The following is a 17,302-nucleotide window of genomic DNA, read 5'->3' on the forward strand; positions in this document are numbered from 1 at the left end:
TACAGTCCCCATGATTATTATTTCAAATATGAAACTGAGTGAAAAGAAGAAAGATTTGCTGATTTTTGTGTTTGAGGTTTATGAACCTGAGGCACAGGGAGTGGTCAACGTATTTGTAATACCATCAATTCATCCCAAGGGACAAAACATTTTTTTCTTTTTCTTCTTTTGTATCTATGTGACATGATGAATGTTAATTGAATTTATTGTAAAAATTATTTCTTTTTTTTTAAACATTCATTTATTTATTTGAGGAAGAGAGAGAAAGAGAGAGCATGAGTGTGCGTGAGTGGAGGGAGGAGAAGGAGAGGGTGAGAACTCCAAGAAGCCTCCCTGCTGAGTGTGGAGCCCACCCAACTGGGGCTCCATCTCACGACCCTGAAATCATGACCTGAGCTGAAACCAAGCATCAGATGCTTAAGCAACTGAGCCACCCAGCCGCCCCGGAAACATTTCATGCTACATACAAGTCCTTATGCTGTACACCTTAAACTTACATTGTGCTGTATGCCAGTTTTATCTCAATAAAACTGGGGGAAAATGGGGATAAGATGATACGTTCTCTAAAGCTCCCTCCTCTGAACCTCTTGGTTTTTCTATTTTGTACCAGTGACATGCTGTGTTTCTTCAAGAATCTTCTATTTAGGGGCGCCTGGGTGGCACAGCAGTTAAGCGTCTGCCTTCGGCTCAGGGCGTGATCCCGGCATTCTGGGATCGAGCCCCACATCAGGCTCCTCTGCTATGAGCCTGCTTCTTCCTCTCCCACTCCCCCTGCTTGTGTTCCCTCTCTCGCTGGCTGTCTCTCTCTCTGTCGAATAAATAAATAAAAATCTTAAAAAAAAAAAGAATTTTCTATTTAATACATGAGATTCATGCATTACTTGATTTCTCATTTGTTTTTCATATGCTCATTATGTTTCACTTAGATGTTCTCAGAGCAGTAGCGTACTCGGGAGCAGTGGTAACTTATTATTCTTTTGTTTTGACCTTGTAGGCTTTTCAGGGATTAATTTCTTAATTTATAGTCCAAGAAATAAAGTCCATCTTCTATATATAAAGAGAAGTAGCATCATAATTATTTTCTCTCTCCTTTCTTCTTTTCATTTTGTGTGAAATTATCTCTTGGGCCGTGATAGGTAGGAGACAGTGTAACTACAGTTAGCGGATATTTAGTGAATTTCAGCTTTTCAGACCGTCAGTCTGGTTAATCCAGTCCCAGTTTGTACTTCACTTTTAACAATGTAGAAATTCTGAACGTTCTAGCACTGGACGTAGTAACTCTGGTTTTGCAGGTTAGGCTGCAGAATTTGGTTTTTATTAAGATTGGTTTCTTAGATTCCTGGAATTATTTTTTTAGCAATCTGGGCTTGTTATGCCATCTAAAAGTGGCATACCATTTTTAAAAACAACACTCAAGTGTAAGAAAAACAATAAGAAACAGGCAGCCTCATTGTAAAATTCTATTCAGTGTCCCTAACCATTTGTCAAGGTCTCTCTACATATTTGTTGTGAAAAGGTATCCTTAGCAACCAAGATCATTGACTTTTTATATAAAAGAGACCCCACACCATTCTTCTAACATCTAAAGGTTCCACTGCTTGACACTGGTTTGCTTTTCATTCCCCACGATAACAAGCACACAGATGGCGAAATGTGACAGCAAAGCACGGGGGCCACAGCACTTGAATAAAAAGTGGGATGTGCTGTAGGCCAGGCACGTGGTGGTTTCCCTTCTCAGCCTTCTCTTTTTATCTTTCATCAAGACTTTCCTAGCAAGGCTGCCCCACAAAAAGAAATCTGGCATTTCATTATGGCGCTAGGGAAAACCAAGGAAAAATAAAAATCCTCCTGGAGCATTTTAAAAATGTAGAATGAAAAAGAGTTATATAAGTTCCACCTGGAAGAGAAATGTAGATTCTTACAAATTGTCTTTATTGAAAAAAGAATGATAACGAGAAAAGAATGATTAGCCCCTAGGATGGTCGTATGAGGGCATACTTGGGAAATAATAACATGGATGCTGTTTTCTCATTTTTCTCCCAAAATTGGTGATTTCTTTAATCAAAGGCACTTCCTCTGCTTCTAAACTGGCTTCTTTTTTCATAAACTAGGTTGGAGAAATTCTCAGAAAGATTTCACTTTCCAAATTGTTTTCCCCTGTCTTCTGCAGGAAATTCCAGCAAATGTCTCAATTCGCGACCGTGAAAGATGCCGGGCTTCCTGAGTACAGGCAGCGTGCGCACAAGTTACTGTTCAGCAGTCAGAGCTATCTGCTCAAGTGGGAGGGGGGCGCAACGATAAAAACCAAACCCGTCCTTTTATTTTTTATTTTTTTGGCTCTCATATTTTGGGTAGTCATTTCCTGTCTCTAACTTGGTTCTCTTTGCTTCTGTTTAACTGTAGAAATGTTTCCTAGAATTGGTGGTTCACACTTAGAAGCCTCTTCGCTTGACAACTTACAGATTTCTTTTCACCTTTCCATGGCTGACTATTAAGTGACGTTTTCAATTCAGGCAATGCTTTTTGTTTCTGACCTGCCACTTCCTATGTGGAATAAAGACGAGGAGCTTGGGGAATCTCACTCTGAACAAGGCTCCCGGAGCTCACAGGGAACACTGTGTTCCCTCGTGAGATGCAGGAATAAAGAATTAGCTCCAGGAGGCACAAGGGACCTTCTCAGACCTTCTCCTCTTGTAGAATTCAGATCTGGTTTTATTGTCTTCCAGTTTCTGAAAACCCAAGGTGACTTTGGCATGAGGCATCTGGGCATAATCACTTCATTGTGGGTAGTTGGGTGAAGGAATCACACACACACAGAAAGCGGGAGGCCCTCCCATTGTTGTAGTGTTGCTACAACAGAAACACAGTTTCTGTTTCTTAAACCCAGACAGGACTCACTGGGTTTCTTTCTTATTAATGAGCTCCCCTTAAGGTACTAACTCAAGCAGTTCTATTATTTTTTGGTCAGAAATGACCAAATTCGCTCTTACATTAATCAAGTAAAAGGTCGTTACAAGTTACCTTATGGTCTTTCTCAGGGGGGAAGTCACCCCTTCAGAGAATGGCAAAGTTCTTCTATGTGGAATAAAATGTGTGTACTACCCAGCAGATAAAGTGTGTAAAGCAAAGAAGTTTGTCTGTGGATGTGGGATCTACCATCCAACAAAGGCTCTTTCAGGCTTGATTCCTCAACCATCAGTCCTTAAGGGAGAGGATGTTTGCTTTTTTAAAATGTTATTTTGCCTTACATTAAAAGACCATGAGCCCAAGTAAATACACAGAGCAAGAACGAGTGCTCTCAAGTTCAAGGTCAGCATGCCATTCACAGCCAAGTAAACCCAGGAAAAAAAATCTGATTTTTTTCCCTCCTTCCTGACTATATCCAGAAATAATCAAGCACTTCCTTGGCTCAAGATACTAACTTTGGTCAATACATAAATGTAGTATGTTTCCATTTCATTTTTATGTTCTCTTTTCTGTCATATTGAAAGTTTCTGTGAAATGGTGCACTTTCTAATTGCTTCTGTCATTTCTAGTTTTGCTTCCTCTCATTTAGGCAGCAGCTGGGGGGAAAAACAGTGCCATTTAAATAATTTATTTATTTATTTTGTAAAGATTTTATTTATTTGACGGAGAGAGGGGAACACAAGCGGGGGAACACAAGCAGGGGGAACACAAGCAGGGGGAGTGGGAGAGGGAGAAGCAGGCTTCCCACTGAGCGGGGAGCCTGATGTGGGGCTCGATTCCAGGACCCTGGGATCATGACTAGAGCCCAAGGCAGGTGCTTAACGACTGAGCCACCCAGGCGCCCCTCAATAATTGCGGTATTTAAAGTGAAAGATAGGAAGGCTGAAGTTCTTGCTCACCAGTATAAATTGTTTCCGGTCTCAATTGGCTTTATGATAGATGGCTCCTATTTGCTGGGTGGATTGTACTCTGTGAATCAGAGGATTTCCTGTAATAAGGTAGAAGTAGTTGGGGCGCCTGGGTGGCTCAGTCATTTAAGCGTCTGCCTTTGGCTCAGGGCGTGATCCCAGCGTTCTGGGATCCAGCCCCACATCAGTCTCCTCCGCTAGGAGCCTGCTTCTTCCTCTCCCATTCCCCCTGCTTGTGTTCCCTCTCTTGCTGGCTGTCTCTCTCTGTAAAATAAATAAAATCTAAAAAAAAAAAATAAGGTAGAAGTAGTTTCATGAGTATATATCTTGGTCCAGATGTATCTTAAAATCGCTACCTACAAAGGCCAAGTGAGGCAGTTTGGGCAGTGAGAAAGAGTCCTCCAAATGGCCACTAGGTGGTGCTGCTGCACCATAGGAGCTGAATGCTATCTGCCCTCTACATTTCAGGGCTGGGAATATTTGTGCGGAGATAACTGATCACTGATATCTGTGCTCAGGGGCAATACGGTTGGCCCATGCAAAGGTGGTCTTTATATGTTATACATCCGGTAATTGGATATTCTTTTAAGCTTTTGTAGAGGCTGTGATTTGTTGAGTCAACAAACTATTGTTTGTCTGTCTAAAGACCGTGATGGTTTTTTTGTTTTGTTCTAATTGGAAAGGAACCGTAACGGCAAATTCAAAATTTGTTGAGATTTATACGTAATTTTTTTACATTAATTTATGCTTTCCAATGGATGATTAAAATTTCCCTGGGACTGGGACGCCTGACGTCTCAGATAAGGGTTTGCCTTCAGCTTGGGTCATGATCTCAGGGTCCTGGGATTGAGCCCCACATCTGGCTCCCTGCTCAGCTAGAAGACTGCTTCTCTCTCTCCCTCTGCCTGCCACTCCCCCTGCTTGTCCTCTCTCTCTGTCAAATAAATTATAATATCTTAAAAAAAAAAATTCCCGGAGACTGAGGACTTGGATGGCTGAATGGGAAAGTAAAGAACTGCTGGGCGGAATTGGCCTCTTGAGGTGGCAGGAGCTCTGTCCTGGGTCCTGAAAAAGGAGCTGGAAGGTTGCTGGGTGAGGCACCTGCTCGCTGGGCCTGTTCTCTGCTGCAATATGAGAGATTTGGACTGGACACCACGAAGGTCCCTTCTAATTCTAACAGTCTGTGATTATCCGATTTTAAGCAGTTGCCAAGTGTAGAAGCTCCCGAAGGCCATTTAATTTTATTCCTATTTACTGGAAAGGCGTCTGAATGTTATGAGTATTTATAGTATGGTATAAGACTCTTGTTTAATGTGAATAACGCTCTTGTCGAATAATACTCTTGAATAATGCTCTTGTTTAATGTCAGAAGTGATGTTCATTCCTGGCATTCCAAGCTATAGAATGAAAACTTTGAAATTTTAGTTAGAGAAATGATGAAACTGTGTATTACAATATTATCTCAGGCTTCATCTTTGCCGTCCATGTATTAGAAACCGCTGGCCTTCTATTTGCTACATTTAAAATCACGTCACAAAGTCAGACAAAGACAAATACTGTACGTATATTCTCATCCCTATGTGGAGTCTAAAGAAGGTAAACCGGAAGAAAGAAAGGAGAATGGTGGTTGCCAGGCTGAGGGGGTGGAGGGAGATGGTGCTTAAAGGGTACAGACTTCCGTTATAAGGTTAATAAATTCTGGGGATCTAATGTACAACATGGCGGCTATAATTTAAAATATTGTATTATATACTTGGAAGTTGTTAAGGGAGTATTAACACACACACACACACAGGACATACACAGGCACTTATGTGACGGATGGAGGTGTTAACTAACCTCGTTATGGTAATCATTTTGTAATGTATACATATATCAAATTATCACATTGTTCCCCTTAAACTTAGGTCTACTGTATATAATTTTTAAAAAGATTTTATTTATTTATTTGAGAGAGAGAGAGAGAGAGCCTTGGGGGGAGGGTCAGAGGGAGAACCAGGGAGCCTGAGTTGGGGCTTGATCCCAGACCCCTGGATCATGACCTGAGCCGAAGGCAAATGTTTAACCGACTGAGCCACCCAGGTGCCCCATGTACTGTACATCAATAAAATCTCAATAAAGCTGAACAAATTAAATTCATATTAGAATTTTTAGATCATAAGTGTGACAATAAAGAATTACATAATCTTCTTGTAAGGATATGATGTATTTTACAGAGTTGTGTATATATTCCCTTTGAATTACCTTATTCATTAATTTTCTTTTAAGTGATGTATTCATATATTCAGAGAACCAGTAATGTGCTCTGTCCTCAAGGAGATTACATTTTTCTAGTCAGATAATTGGACAAGCAATTACAAGAATGTGTGGGTATGTGATCTAAGTGGAAAAATACAAGATTCTCGGAGAGAACATAGCAATAGAGATGAAAATTACTATTACTGTAGCAACTTCACAAGGAAAAACTGCAAGTTAGATTCAATTTCACAGGGTTGTTTAACAGAAAAAATGATCCTTTAACAGGGGAAACAGAAAAACGCACTGTGTGTCTGTGTTAAATGCTTTTTTCCTTTATGAAACCTGGAAATATATGTAAAATTTTCCCAACATTTGATTATAGATGCCATAGAAAAGCTACAGAAATAAATACTAAGGGAATATTTTTCTTATAGTTTTCCAGTCACATAAACAGTTGTATCTGGAGAAAAACTTTAAATATTATTTGCTGTGAAACTTCCCCCCTGCCCTCATTACTCATATCCTCTCTGGAGGAAAATTATGAACTCCTAATGAGAACTTCATAGTTCCCCCAAATCTGAAAATAAGAAGCAACAGTTTGCATTTGCAGTATAGACCATTTCAGGTTAATGGCAACTTTTGCTTATACAAGAAATAAATAGGCTGAAATCTGTCATTCATACTGTGAGCAAAACAAGGGAGAAAATATTCCTAGAACCAGTGATTCATAGTTATTTTTGTTGGGGTGAAAAACCATCCCTCGAGAGGGACAATGGTTCAATGAACAAATGCCACAGTGCACGGGATGACACAAGCCAGATTTTGAGCTGAATAGAGGAGGAAAAAGGTTTTTTTTACAAGGCCAGTTTTGATGCAATTGAAATATTACATTTCTAAAACCCTGCTCATTGTTGATGAGTAATTTGATTTTAATGACCGTCCTTTGTTTGAGATACATATATTCTGACAGCTAATTCTCCTTTCCACCCTGAAGTAAAATGTTTGAATTTTGATATTATCCTTTATTAATGTGTTCTGTATTATTTCCACACCTTGGGCTTCTTCTAAGTGCCATATCCAATTGTAGCCACCAGAATGTATTGTGAGCCCATCTCCTAGGGACAATTTTTGGGGTGTTTATATTGAATTAGAGAATGTTAGGGGAGGACATGACTTTAAAGAGCACCTAATCCCTTATTTTACAGGTGGAAGACTCAATCATATTTAGTTACGTATCTGATAGGTCATGGAGCTCCAACTGTAACTTGGAGAAGAAGAGAAAGTACAAGAGAATTGTTTTTATGAAGAATTTACTGGGATAGCCATGGAACACATCTTATTTAATTTTGGTCCTTACAATAATCCTTTGTCATGGGCAAATCTGTATTTTTAGATGAAGAGAGTAAGGCTAGAAACATGAAGGATAGCAGTCTAGATCTAGTTTGCTGGCTTTCTCCTCACTCACCTGTATCTGTTGAGAGGCCATTTGCATCACGCACTGTGCTAGGGATATGGAGGTGTGCAAACGCAGATGGATTCCAGGCTCAGCTTGCTTATGGTTTAGCTGCAGAGACAGACATCATCCAAATAATCACACGGAAGGGTGTAAAATTACCCCATGAAGGCTCTGAAGGATAGGACAAGTCTTTTGCTCTACATCGTGATACAAAAGCAGAGCAGAGCCATTTCCCATAAATGTGGTCTTTGCAGCGGCTTCGCTAACCAAGTGCCAACCTCTTGGAGAACCAGTTGGGGAAGAAGCTGGACCAGTTGGTAGGATGACAACAGATGGACAAGGTGCCACCCTTTGAGTAACTTCTCTGGAGCCTCATGATCTTGCTTTCATACAGCTTCCTCTAGTGATTTTTCTGGCATAGTTTTAACAATAGCTGCATCAACTTTTTTTTTTTTTAATTGTAGAAAAGACTTGCTTTGTGACATTGTGCTCAGGAAGGTACAGCTCGCATTGCTCTCTCCTAATCACGCTTTCTGAACCTTGGTAAAACTCCATAGAAATTGATTGTGACAGTAATGGTAACTTTTCCTTATTATGAACCGTGATCTTAAAAAGTAAGTTGCCAGGGTGTGTGGGTGCCTCAGTTGGTTAAGCCTCTGACTCTTTTTTTTTTTTTAAAGATTTTATTTATTTATTTGACAGAGATAGAGACAGCCAGTGAGAGAGGGAACACAGGCAGGGGGAGTGGGAGAGGAAGAAGCAGGCTCATAGCGGAGGAGCCTGATGTGGGGCTCGATCCCATAACGCCAGGATCACACCCTGAGCCGAAGGCAGACGCTTAACCGCTGTGCCACCCAGGTGCCCCGAGCCTCTGACTCTTGATTTCGCCTCAGGTCATGATCTCAGGGTCCTGGGATCAAGCCCTGCACTGGGTTGTACGCTAGGTGGGGAGATTCTCTTGAGATTCTCTCTATTCTTCCCCCCTTCCCCTCCCCCAGCTCATGCTCACTCTCTAAAATAAATACATAAATCTTTTTTAAAAAGTAAGTGCCTTGCTGATTTATGAGTATCTACCCATGTGTCCATCCATCCATCCCTCCATCCCTCCATCTATTTCTCTTGTGGTCTTTCCTTGTTTCTGACACAGTAGAATTCTAAGGAGGGTTTTGTCAGTAGTTATGATGACTGTCAAATTTTGTTTGCTTGTAAGGCAGAAATCAAAGGGAATACGGGAATATGGAAAACGAAATTTTGTTTTGACAAAAATGGAAACTTAGATGAGTGCTGTCCTTTTTATATTCACTGTTGTCATTATAAAGTTTATGTAATACACTTTTATTTTTCTCTTTTGATATCTTTTTAGATACGTTTCTTGCAAATATATGCATACATATATACTTACTCATTTCTATGAAAATGAAATCATACTCTGTAAACATCTTTGTGGCCCTTTTTCTTCTTAGCAATTTATCACAAACATTTTAAGTTCAATTCATAAACTCTTCACAATAATTTTAACGGCTGCATGGCATCCCATTGTAAGAATGTGCCATTTACTCTATTTAATTAATTCAGTTAATCTCCTTTTGTTGGGTACACTTTAGAATTTCTCCATTCTTATAAACTTTGCTGAAATGAACATTCTTGATGTTTACTTTGTGCACTTGATCATTAATTTCCTAGCAATAGGTTTCTAGAAGTGGAATTGCTGTATGAAAGGCTTTTGATATAGTCTGCCAAATGGTTCTTTTTTCAAAAGTTGAATTGATTTATGTTCCCATCAGTAGAGCATGAGGGTATCTGTCTCTCCACTGATTTTCTGTCATAATTCACTAAGTAATGCCAGTGAATATTTTTTACCATTGAATACTTTTCCATATATCATTGACCTGTTGCTTTTCTTGTTTTGGAAATTGCCTGTCTATATCCTTTGGCCAATTTTCTACTGAAGTGTCTGTCTTATTTTTTTGGTAAAGTCTCTTTACATAGAAAGGACATTTTCCCAGTTTATGATTTACATTTTGATTATGATAATGATGTTTTTTGACTTACAAAATTACAACATTTCGATATAATCAACTTTATTTATTTCTTCCTTTGTGATTACTCCATCTACTGTTATAGGAAGGGAAAATCTCCATGCTCTAAATTCACATAATTAGTCTACATTTTTGTTCTAGTGCTTTATTTTGAAAGATTTATATCTGCCTGGAACCTGTTTTGGAATATGGCATGTATTAGAAATATAATCTTTGTTCCAAAATAATTCAAAGAAATACTTAGATTTGTTTCTTGGGCTTTTCATATTGGGCATCAGTCTGTCTGCAGGGAAGGCACCAATATTACATTGTTCAGATTAATTTTTTTTTGCTATTTTTAATTGCTATTTTATGTTATGCAAAATGTACATAACATAAAATTTACCATTTTAATCATGTAAGCATACAATTCAGTGGTGTTAACTACATTAACAATGAACAATATCATTATCCATTTTCAGAACTTTTCCAACATCTCAAATAGAAGCTTTGTACTCATTAAACAATAATTCCTTGTTTCCCTCCTTCCAGCCCCTGCCAACCTCTATTCTACTTTCCACCTCTATGCACTCGCCTATTCTAGGTACCTAATATAAGTGCAATCATACAATATTTGTCGTTCTGCGTCTGGCTTATTTCACTTAGCAGAATGTTTTCATGGTTCATCTATATTGTAGCATGTATCAAAATTTCATTCCTTTTACAACTGAATAATATTGTTATGTGTATATACTGCACTTTAAAATCCATCCGTCTGCTGATGTATATTTGGGCTGTTTTCTCCTTTAGGCTATTGTGAATAATGCTTCTGTGAACACTTGCGTGTAAGTATCTTTTTGAAATATAGTTTTGTAATACCTTTAAATATATCATAATGTATATTTTTCTTCATTATTATTCATCCTAAATTTTTTTCCCTAGATAGTCCTGCATGCTTGTTTTTTCTCCCAAATCTGAAAATGATTTGGTTTGTTTTTAAACCTCTAATTGCAAATGCTTTTGGAATTTTATTTTGTATCATATTGAATTTATACATTAATTCTGGCAAAATCGATGCTGTTATAATATTTAGACTTCCCATTAAAATGTTATGGCTCCTATTATTTTAGTTTACATATTTATGCCCTCAGTGGATTTTGGAACTTACTAGGATAGCTCCTCTGCATTTTTTTGTTAAGACTATTCTTAGGTATTTTACAATTTTTGTGGTTACTTTTAAGGGAATAGTTTGCATTTTATTTTCTACTGCTTATTGTTGATACGCAGAAATTCTTGTATATTAATTTTGGTTACCAGGTACATACTTGAATAATGTGTACATAATAATTTTTAAACTGTTAGTTAATATTTCAAATTGATAGTGTGCCTGGGATCCTCTCTGGATACTAAAGCATAGATTGCTTTAGTATTTATTAGATACATAATTAACAGGAAAAAATTTGCTTTCAAAGATTAAATTGGGGCTGCCTGGGTGGTTCAGTCATTAAGCATCTGCCTTTGGCTCAGGTCGTGATCCCAGGGTCCTGGGATGGAGCCCTGCACTGGGCTCCCTGCTCAGCAGGAAGCCTGCTTCTCTCTCTCCCACTTCCCCTGCTGGTGTTCCCTCTCTTGCTGTGTCTCTCTCTGTCAAATAAATTAATAAAATCTTAAAAAAAAAAGATTAAATTGTTGCTGCATATCTATATTATAGGGAATAGCAGCTTTTATCTTAAAGGCAGACAGCTCTTTTCTTTAGGAAAACTCTTAGTAGATCTTTTGGTCATGGAAATCTTAGATGAGCGAAGAATGAAAAAAAGTGTTCTGCCTAGCAAAATAACAGTAAAATAACATCAATTCTTCTGCCATCTGAATAGGAGGGAGTGGGGAACTGAAGGATGTAAAGAGAAGAAACCACAGGGAGTAATAGCCTCAGTAGGGAGAGGAGTCCCATGACAATATCACTGCTAAGAAATTCTCTGTAGAGATGGCTGAGGATCAGTGATATCTAGTAATTAATTGTAAGTTGACTCCTGTTCTGTGCCTGTTGTGATTTGTTCTACACTATAGTGTATTAATAGACAATTTATAGTAAATCCAAAGGATCACCAAGAGGAGTGGGTATGCTATGCTATGGGGGGGGGGCACATGAGGAAGCACCAGTGTTGTCATGAGGCAGAGGGAAGGGGAAGAAATGTGGGCTAGAGTTTATTGTGGTTTCTTCATAAAGGAACAGTGGAGGCAGAGTAAGCAGGCTTGGAATTGGCTAGTTTGAATAATTTCAGCAGACCTCAGGGCATAAGGGCTGTCTGAGTTGTTTGGGGTGATTAGGGCAGTTGGATAGTGGCCCAGAGTAAGGAGGAGGTTGGGGGTGTGGACTCTGGATTGCTTGGTTTGTATTTGAAACGCAGACTGAGAAGAACTCCTCTTTAGGAGGCAGGGGCGATGAATCAATCAGTCAGGAGGCCAACTCAAGGTGACTCAAACATATTACTGGGTTGTCCAGAATAAGGCATGTCCAACATAAGCACAGAGGGCAGATATTAAAGCATCAAGTTTACAGAAACTAGAAACATGGTTATTCATGATGCTGCTCAGTTTTTCAAAACCTCTAATAAGGTTCTGTCTTATGATAATGGTACTTTGGGGAATTAAGGAAACAGAGCTATTTCCCATGTTACAGATGTTGCTATAAGAAGTGAATAGAGTAGAAACTCAGACTGAGAGGTGACCCAGAGAAACATGAGCCCCCCCACCAAGAATTCTCAGAAACACTGAGGAGGGCTATAGACATGGCATGGGATGGAGACTCAAGTCAACTTCTGGAAAATAAGTGCTTCAAGGAGGCTGGAGGAGTTGAAAAAACCAATGGCAAGTCCTTGGCTTATGATAGTAGAAATGTTAAACTCTGAAGGCATAGGGCATGGCTTAAGGGCTGGTTTGTTTCCAGAAAAGGGTTCCTTTATGGAAGGAAACAAAATTGCCACCTCCAAATGTGTTTCATTGGCATATCAATTATTTTAAGTTTTTTTTTTTTTTTAAGAAAAAGAAGGCTCAGGAAGAACCTTTGACCTTTCATTTAACTGCACAAAAGAATGTAGGTAGAAGACCTGCTCCAGGAAGGGAGCTGTCACCATAGATAAGTACCTTATAATATGAACTAGGTGTGACAGACAGGGAGGAACTTAGTGAAATCTACTTATTAAAACTCCTCTTTATGTCCCATTGTTTTTGTATGGCCCAGCACACATTTGTTTACCAAATATCTACTCTTTATCATCTTCCTTCCCTTTAAAGTCCCAAACTCTTACCCCCCTTCTCCCTAGCTCAGAATGGCATATAAATCTCAAATTCCTGACTGCCTATGGACCTCATATTCACTCCATGTATGTGTAATTAAATTTAATTTTTTTTCCTGTTAGTCTGTATCATGTCAATTTAATTCTTATATAAGTCAAAGGAAATTTGAAGGGTAGAGGAAAATTTTTCCTCCCTAACACATACAAAAGTGATTCTTAGGTCATTGTCATGGACTTGGGGAATCTGATAAAAATGATGCATAAGAAATCTTTATCATTTTACATATCACTTCAGGAGCCCTTGAGCCCATCTGTAGATGCTGGTCCATGAACATTGGGTGAAACATCTCCCAATATTGAAGATATAAGTCATAGTAAAAGAAATGAATATTATGTGTTCTCCTTAAGTTGGCCATAGCACACCTGGTCCAATTATGCATCTTTGATACTACCACATATTCATTGACAGAACTACTTTTTCTTTAATCAACTCTACTGGTTGGGTTCTTACCCATAATATAGTGTAAAATAAGGTCAACTTAGAATGATAGAAGTAGTGCTTTCGTCATAAAGGCCAGGGCAGTTTTCTAGTATTTATTATTAAAACTTAACGATTTTTCTCTACAACCAATGAAGTTAAGGACTCATTTTTATGCCCTTGCTTCTACCTAAAAGTGTGGAAATTATGGTTCTTTTTTGTTCTGAGTGGAAGTGAGGAAATATGATGACTGAAAAGGAGATTTTATCTTCAAGTTATTGAAAAGTTTTCTGAATAGTTCAAAGAAGAAATGAAAATCACATAATGGAAAAATGAAAGCTTGCTTGACATTTTTCTTAAAATTTTAATAAGAGGTAATTTGATAACTTACTGCTGGCTAACATCTGCCCTGTGACCATGAATTAGCAGTAATATCACTGGTAAAATGATACCTACAGGAAATAAAACAAAGCTGTCCATAAGGGTTTCATAAGACACATTTCAAGAGCCTCCATTTATCTGCTTATGTATATTAAGTTGCAGTAAAAAGTGTCATATCATAAAGAATTTGTTTGGTCTTTGCCCAGGTTCCTGGGATGGAGATCTTAAACCCTTGGAATTTCCCCAGGGACAGAATTGTCTGTTATTCATGGTGGGACCCTCAGACCATGCTTGAGTTTATGCTAATGATGTGACTGAAGGTAGGCCTACTAGATAGTTTCAGGGTGGGGGCTGGTCATGCTGGAAAGACTAACCATGCAATTGGAGGGTTGCAGCTTTTTTTTTTCTTTTAAAGAAGGTTTGAGCCAGGTGATATTAGCATAACCTCTGGGGAGGGGAGAGAGGGGCTGGAGATTGAATTCAGTCACATGTCCAATGACTTGATAAATCATGTCTAATTAATGAAACCCCAATAAAAACTCTAGACATGAATGTTGAATGAACTTCTTAGATGGTGAGTGCATTGATGTGAAAAGAAGGTGATGTGTTCTGATTCTGCAGGGAGAGGTCATGGAGCTTCTGTGTTTGGAAGCTTCCCAGACCTCAACTTACAGGTTTCTTCCTTCATCTAGTCTTGATTTTCATCCTTTGTAATAAAACAATAATCGTAAATATAGTGCTTTCCTGAGTCCTGTGAGTCTTTCTATCAAATTATTAAACCTGAGGAGGTAGTGGGAACCTCTGAAATTTTAGTCAGTTGGACAGAAGTTTGGATGGCCTGGGAACTCTGGACCTTGTAGCTGGTGTCTGAAGTGAAGATGCCCTAGAGGAGAATTGTGATCTCAACCTGTGAGGTCTGTGCTAACTTCAGTTTGTTGGGTAGTTAGCATCACAATTGCATTGCAGGAGTTTAGGTGCATGTAAGAAGAACATCCCTTGCCTGGTAAGTTATTGAGACACTGGAATTTGCTACACACTGAATAGGCAACCATCAGTCTTGTTCAAAGTGCTGTCTAGATTAGATCTAAGAGATATGGGCTAAATAGAGTTTATTACAAATTTTTACCCAATTACATAGTTCTGATATCTTATAGCCAGCTTTTTTTGGAGGGGGGCTAACACAGTTAAAAATTTACCATTTTTGGTGGGCACCTGGGTGGCCTAGTAGGTTATGTGTCTGCCTTTGGCTCAGGTCATGATCTCAGGGTCCTGGAATTGAGCCCTGCATTGGGCTACCTATTAGGCAAGGAGTCTGCTTCTCCCTCTCTGTCTGCTCTTCCCCCCTGCTCATGCACTCTCTCTCTCAAATAAATGAATAAAATCTTTTTAAAAATTTACCATTTTTTGTTGTTAATTAAGGATTTTAATAAAAATTCATTATCTAAGATTGGTAATACATTTATGAAATTATGTTGAATGAACGTCTGAAGCTCTCTACAGTAGAAAGAGGTCTCTACAATGGTTTTGAAAGGATCAGAAATGTTGATGAAGCACTTATTAGCACTGTGTGATAGAGTAGAAATCTGGTTCCTGATCTTAAATATGACGAAGTTGCCATAGAGCTACTATTTACATACAATTTCCCTGATATTTGTCAGTAGTTCTTATAATGGAAAACATTGCCCTTTAAACATACAGACCTACTAACAAAAAATTTAAAGAAATCTCATGATTTGAATATTTGGACATTCAGATAGGAAAACAAATAATTCAGTTATTTTAGACAACTGAAAATAAAGAACCAAAGAGCAACTTATTAAATTCACTGGTAGCTAATATTTTCTCCACATACAGGTAGGGATAAGGAAATTACCACAGATGTTTTCCAACTCCTGACCCCTAGTTGGGCTACAAATCACCACAAAAGTTCCAACAAGGAGTATTTGTTTGGTATGCTTAAGTAATGAATAAATACAAAGCACTAAAGAAGCATGGGAACCATGGAGAACACAGAATCTCTAGAGATTGCCATGAGTGCTAAATCAGGTCTAGACAAATATATGAAGTAAGTGAAGTTTGTCTTCAGTGCCATTTAAGCATCCTCTCTTCTCTCAAATCGTCTCACCCCTCCCTTTTTGTTTCCAAATGCTATTATGCTAGGCAGACCATCTTCCCATCTCCAGAACATTCTCTGCCCTTTTCCCCAACAAGAATAGTTCTCATTTATCACATTGTGAAATTCTAATAAATTTATTCTGCCTCAGCTATTACTGATAAGTGTAAAACCTTATTCCTTCTTAAGCATGTTCCCTCAGTCTCATATGGTGTGAGTTGAGCTGTGGCAGGAAAATGTTCCTTCTTCACCACCTGATATATTTCCTCAATCCCACCATTTTTTTTTAATAATGATTTTTTATTATATTATGTTAGTCACCATACAGTACATCCCCGGTTTTCGATGTAAGGCTCGATCCTCAATCCCACCATTAACCCAGTTCTTAGGGTCTTGAAGTTTTTTGATATTTAATAGATCTCTATTAAAATATACTTTAAAATACTAGCAGCCAAAGTCAGCTAGTTGAAGAGGTGGCGACAGAATGAGGGGTAAAGCCTGGAGGTTGAGGTTAGGGGAGGTTATAAGAAAGTGGGTTTCTGTTTAGCTATAGGGTCTTGAAAGAGCTCTGGAAGAAGAGACAGAAGGCTGCTTTAGGGTGGAATTAATTTATAAAACTTTAATTTTAGGGTTTAGACATAGCTATGTGAGAGAAGATCTGGAGTAAATACACACATAAGTATGTGACTACCTCATCCACCTTGAGGAAGGTAGTCTCTATCAAAATCCTAGAAATGGAAAAGCAGATCAAGTCAGTGTGTGATTCAGGAGGCAATGAGACACAAGAGGAAAAGCATAGACTGGTTCTACTCTCACCTTTGCCCTGGGGCAGCTGTATGAACTTGGTCCAGTCATTAACCTTCCTGGGTCAGTGTCTTTCAGGTGACATAAGGGAATCAGACTCGATTACTGGTTTCTAAAGCATATTCTGGCTCATGTTCTCATCTAGAAACTCACTTTTTGATAATTTTGAATATATTGAATGTGATTCACATCTTCTTTGTAAGAAGAAAGAACAATACAACACAATAGGTTTTGAGCTCCTACTCCACTGAAATCTCTCATTTCTTAAAAAACCCCTTACTTCTGCCTTCTGTTGTTAGTCACCATCCTTTTTAAGGGCCAACATACTTAGCACATATCATCTTTCTCTTCTACCTCGATGATGATTTTTTTCTTAAACCTTTCAAATTCCACGTGCTATTTTGGTTTTAAATTCAGGAGTACAGCTTCCATGGGACTTTGGTCTTAGGCCATCTCCCCAGGTAGGGAGACTGTGGGCAACCGTGGATCCTGGCAGCAAGGTCAGAAACAAGACTGAAGTACAAAGGTGAGTCCTGGATTTAGTTTGAGAATTGATCAAGTGATAATCTTGCCTTAGAAGTGAAGAGCAAATACCAACTCAGGAGCAAACATAGAGTCAGAAGAGCAGAAGCAGGAACAATAT

General features: G+C 38.6%; 1 protein-coding gene across 4 annotated transcripts in view; it reads left to right on the plus strand.

The window, feature by feature from the left end:
• Positions 1-17,302, plus strand: part of ADCYAP1 (adenylate cyclase activating polypeptide 1) — a 66,133-nt gene that overhangs the window by 19,406 nt on the left and 29,425 nt on the right. For all 4 annotated transcript variants that reach the window (XM_045781941.2, XM_087869943.1, XM_087869944.1 and 1 more), the window contains exon 3: positions 10,398-10,432. The gene's annotated coding sequence lies outside the window, so the exon portion shown is untranslated. The remainder of the gene's footprint in view (positions 1-10,397; positions 10,433-17,302) is intronic.

Source organism: Ursus americanus, chromosome 19, assembly GCF_024610735.1.
Source record: "Ursus americanus isolate L20-20 chromosome 19, mUrsAme1.1.p, whole genome shotgun sequence".
Classification (NCBI taxonomy): Eukaryota; Metazoa; Chordata; class Mammalia; order Carnivora; family Ursidae; genus Ursus; species Ursus americanus.